The sequence below is a fragment of the Propithecus coquereli genome, unplaced genomic scaffold (genome assembly GCF_000956105.1).
Source record: "Propithecus coquereli isolate 6110/MARCELLA unplaced genomic scaffold, Pcoq_1.0 Scaffold67, whole genome shotgun sequence".
Classification (NCBI taxonomy): Eukaryota; Metazoa; Chordata; class Mammalia; order Primates; family Indriidae; genus Propithecus; species Propithecus coquereli.
The window spans coordinates 9197965-9203777 of record NW_012152729.1 but is presented as its reverse complement, the minus strand read 5'-3'; positions in this window follow the sequence as shown (position 1 = coordinate 9203777).

The following is a 5813-nucleotide window of genomic DNA, read 5'->3' as shown; positions in this document are numbered from 1 at the left end:
TTGGGTGAGGCAAAGACATAAAGTGTAACTATAATGTTTGTACCCTCGCAATACCCTGGAATAATTAAAAAACCAAATGAGTGTGGATAAGGTTGTGACCAAATACTACTAGAACTTTAGATCTGGAAAGAAAATTCTACTGGTAAAATTTACAAGCATGGAACCTGGAGCACAAAAGGGCAAAGGGGTTGTCATCTTCTCTCATTAAGTAAATGTCAGAACTTGGACTGAAACTCAAGCCCCTGTTCACTCAGCTCCACATCACTGCTACTCATTGAAGGGAATATGCCTTTCAATACAGAGGCAAAGTTCCTTTGATCAGTTTCTGAGCTCCACTGACTAGGAAGAGAAGTAGTTTAAGTTACTGTATATACTACATATGATTCAACTGATTCTGTTGCGACACGCGACATCCGCTTCAATTCAATACACCCAATGTTTGCTGAATGCTCACAATGTGCCGATAACTTTGCTGGCATTCAGGACAAAGAGGAGAATAAGTTAAGCTCTGCCCTCATTAGAGTTTCTTATCTAAACGATGCATGCTCTTGTTTTTTAATTATGCCTTCTACAACCTTGGCTGTTACCTATGGTTAGCTTTAAAAAGTGTGCCATGACAAAAATAAACATTTAAAAAAACCAGCAAATGTTCAACAACTGGATGTCTGTTCTCCTACTATAGCGAGCTGCAGGTCAAGAGGTAGCCAAACAAGATAAACAGTGTCCCTTTAACCTCCACATCCGATAATCTATTCTGAAGACATGTTCTATGAATCACGAACTCATGAACCAAAAAGGATGACTCATTTTCCTCCCTCTCTTATGAAGACTGTGTTGAAAAATTGGGAGAAGCATAGAGAATCCTGCTCACCCTTCAAAAATTCAAGAGAATGTCTGTATTCAAGTGTCAAATAAGATCCAAGCAACAAATGGGTTTTCTAAATATAGGGTCTTGATAGTCAATAGTGAGAATAAGAAGAAAGAAAGGCAACTCCATGGAGAAGCATTCAGACTTTTCAATTTGGACCTGTCTTTCCCTGATTAGCAAGAAAGAAGAGGGAAGAGGATGTTAGTGCCCATGGATGATTTTCTTTGCTTGCTACCCAACGCCATTTCCACTGATAGTATAAAGAAGATTTTTAGTCTTTAAAAAACCACACAAGAAAAATTTCGTGCAGATATAAGCTTCTTTTCTAGCTATGTTCCCTCCACTGCCACCACCACACACACTTCTCACGACCACATGAGGCAGCGTACTTAATAAGTGGGCTTTGAAGTCAGATGTCAGGGTTCCAACCCCATGTTTCCTACTTTCCTCTGTAATCCTGTACAAGTCATTTCTGGATCCCTTTCATTAATAGGGAAATAGTGGTAACTGCTCATTAGAATGCCCATATTTTTTGCTTATAAATAAAGAAATACAGTCTGAGAATAATGCAAATTATAGAAATTAGGCCTATTTTAGAAAATCTAAAAGAGATCATTATATACATACATACCACACACTGCTATACTTGTGAACACAGTAATCACACAGTCATCCATAAAAATATGAAAAAAAAACTGTGATTAGTAACGAAGCAGAAATAAGGGTAAAGTATTTTGCCGTAAATCAGAGTGGCAGTTAGGAGCATAATTTCCAGAGTTAGAGTCTGGATCTTGGCCCCATCACTTACAAATCACTGGACCTTAGGCAAGTTACTCACTAAATCTTAGGCTCAGTTTATGTATAGAGAGAGTTATATATTTTAATATAGAAAATCTGAATATCGTTCACTCCTATTTCATACGATTGTTGCGAATGTTCAAAAAAAAAGAGTACAATTGCATTGAACATAATGCTAGGCATGTAGTCTGATCAATAAGAGTTATTGTTATTACCATTAATATTTGCTCCTATCTCAGTGTATAGCAATCAGTGATTTACTGGTGCCCGTCAATTTTCCTGTCTTTTAGGAAAAGTATCTTTGGACTTTGCTTCCCCCCCAACACTTAACAGTGTTCCTAGCAAATAGTAGGATCTCAATAAGTATTTGTTTAATGATGAAACAATGAGTTTTCAACAAGAGGAAAAATATTTAACCTAGTTTTACTCTCACTAGTAAATTTTCAATTAGTTTGCATTGCTATATTTAGAATGCCTACATATTGAGAGCATAATGCTAGCTGTGTGCCCCTGAGTAAATCATTTTCTCTTCAACCTCCTTAATTTACTGAAGCAAATGAATGGATTGGATAAATATGTGCTTTTTTTTTTAGAAACCTTTGCTAAAAACTCAATTATAAATCATTGAGCTTTTAATTTTCCTTAAGTGTTTGGATTTTCATGTTAAATGTTAAACTTATTGGTGAAAAATCATTCTCTCTTAAGACCTTTTAAGTATAATACCATTTTACATAGATAAATTTCATGGTTTCACTGCAAGTGAAAAATAATACAATCCATTTTTACATACAGTCAAGTTTTAGTGAAATACCTTTTACTAGAATTGCTAAAATTACATTGAATTGTTTTTATTGTAGCTTACCCCAATACTGTCCTGAGGAAAATAGATCATTTTAGTTGTAAAAGAAAATTCTTGCTAGGCAATTCTGTGCATATTATTTAAGTTAGTATAAAAATGTTTTTCTTTGGGTCCAACAAACGACAGAGCCCAATTAGTGTGACCAACTTGAGCTGTTTGCCTGGGACTTTCCTGTCTTTAGTATTGAAATTCTTACTTCTAGAGAAACATCTCAGCCCTGTGCAAACCAGAGTGATTGGTAACCCGAACTGAAATGAAAGAAAATGTGAATATTTAGAGCAGTGATTCTCTCCAGTGGATACTTGACAATATCTAGAGGCATTTTTAGTTGTCATGACTTTGAGGAAGGGATTATTGCTACTGGCATGTATAAGGTAGAGGCCAGGGATACTGCTAAACATCCTACAATGCACAGAGTAGGACCCAAAACAAAGACCTACCTGATCCAAAATGTCAACAGTGCCACTCTTAAGAAACCTTGGTATAAATCCATAAAATCCTTTTTTGATGCTCTAGAAGGTTTGTGCTTCCTTGATCTAACTTTTTAGCTCTATCTACTCTTTTTTCTGTTTTTTGTTTGTTCGTTTTTGTTTTTTGTTTTTTTGCAGTTTCAAGATGGGAATACTTATTTCTGAAAGAAAAAAAAAAACTCCTTTTTGTTATGAACTGATTACTTAAGTGAAATCAGTTTTCATTGTTTTAGGAATGATACGTCTATTTTTTAATGCCAGTTTTGTGACATTAAACCAGCATCCTCTATTGTCTCGCTATGGTAACTTCAGGAATCGATATTTTAAAGTCTTGCAATCAGGATATATTAACTCAGTAAATCAATCACCCTCACCTTGGTTAAAGATTTCATCAGTACTTTCTCCTCTATTCTAAAACTTTGGCTTATCAGTGTCCCTGCTGGATGTCTCTATGGGAATCATCCCTCATTCAGAAGAGTATATCCCCACATTTGAAACTCATGGTTCTACATGCATTCTGATTCCATTCAGTCCTTTGCCTCTCATTTTCCAATTACAGGCAAAATATGGTAGATCCCTCTTCAGGATACAAACCTCTATTCCCCATCTCCTGGCACTATCAGCTGCCAATAGCTCATAGCTCTGTTCCTCACTGGGCATTTTCTCAGCTGCAGGTGATGCTTGGCTGATGCAGAGATTCAAAGTCCCAGCCACCTTGACTCAATGTCGGAGAACTCTGAAGGGCCAGAGCATCTTCAGAGCTCTCTGTAGGATTTTTTGAGGCCTCCATAGCAACTTTTTCATAGGTCAGCTTCTCTCTCTGTCCAATTCTGCCTCTATCACCTTCTTACAGGTGTAATCCCTGAGAACATTCCCCAATAAACCTGCTTCATGCAATTCCCCATCACACAATCTCTTTCCAGAAAACCTATTCTATATTGCTCAGTGGCCCAGACCCGGTTCATGGAATCCACCCCTTTTCAGGCCTTTATGGCTGAGTTCTAAATTTGCTGAGTCTTCCCCGATTGTCAGGAAGAATATGTTCCAACAGTCATCTCTGCATGGTGTATTCACAATGAAAATAATAAGACGAACCACCTGAAAGTCTTACAAAAATTTGGGTCTATATTACCATAAACTCACTAAATCACTGAATAGTATAAGTTTAGAATATCAGTCACACAGAACTGCATTTATGTTCTTCCAAAACAGCAACTACAACAAAACCCAGAATGTAATGTCACATCCATCTCTGTTAGCACATCTGTCAAACTGGATTGCCATGCAGTTTTTAAAAAAGCTAATAGGAAACATCAGCAAATCAGCATCAGAAAATGCTTAGTGCTAACCAGACATGGCTCCTCCTATATATTAAATTGTATCTCTTTTCTAAGTTACAAATAAATGATGAATAGCATTTTGGTTGACAGAAGTTCTGTAAGATTCACAATGGCTTTAAAATATATTTAATATTCATGTAGGCAGTTGGTCCTTAAAGTTCTTACAGTCTTTAGACATTCCACCCACCTCCACATTTTCCCACTTCTTTATGCTCATCCAAGCACCTGCTACCCTCTGCTATGAATCATAAGGCCTCTCCTGACTTTCAATCTTCTGATTCTTGGAGCACAAACTCGATTTCTGCCAGGCATATATGAACAGCGCTGTCCTTCCATCAATCATCTGTAAGACTGCATGACTAGGCAACAGCAACTAAATTCTTGATTTTTTAATCTTATTTTAAGGTGTCAAAAGTGGAATTAATGGGCCACAGAAAGGTGCTATGAAAAGAAAAAGTAAGTAGATATAGGAAATGAAGTTCATGATCCAGAGACCAGGAGTTTGTTCTCAATGCACCAGGGAAAGGTATATTGACAAAAACGACCTAAATGCATGTGGGAAAAGAGACTTCTGAAAATCAGTGTTATGAACTACACATACATATCATGTTTCTGTTTCCTCTTTTGAAAAATGGGTTTCCTCAAGGGCCACAGCAAGGAGAGAATATATTGTGCTTCAATCAGAGAAGCTCTATTTTAATATTCTGGCCAAGTCATGGGCAAGTTTTGTATGTATAGGATCTAATTCATCAAAGGACCCCTTCAAATGTGCTCCCCAGAATGGTCATGATTATCCAGATAGATCCCTAAGGAACAATTTCTTTCCAATGATTTAATCACTGAACCTCCCTTAAAACATGACAGGATTGGACAGTAGAATATTGACATTCTATTTGGCATTGAGAGAAACATCTTCTTTCCCTAACTGAACTAGAAAAAGAAGATGGCTTTTGGTTAAAAATGTAAGAGGGCCCTTGCTATCCATAGTTTGAGAGATTTATCTAGGCTTTTTATATTTAAGAGAAAAGCAGTTAAAGAGTGTTGTATGTTTCAGCTTCGTACGTGTTTCTGATTCTCTGCAGACCCAAGGTGAGCATAATAAGGGTAACACAAAGTAGTAACTACATTGTACAAGGTTTTGCAAATTTGGGGGCAGTTAGGACTTTTCTTCCCTCTTTTTGTAGGTTTAGCTCGTTGTTTAAAATTTATCCTTTTCAGGTGTGTGTTTGCATATGTGAGGTTGAGTGTGTGTGTGAGTGTGTTTGTGTTTGATTCAACTGCTCACTGGAAAGTGGGAGAACTAGAGTATTCACACCCATTGTACAGTTTTCTAAGCAGCGTACATTGCTAAAACCCATAATGAATTATCCTGCAGAGGGACCCATTTGTGGTTTTAGTTTGTTTTTACTTTGTTTTGATTCGGACCTAAATCTCACACTGGAGAGAAGCATTACCAGGAAGAAAGACATGGGACAAAA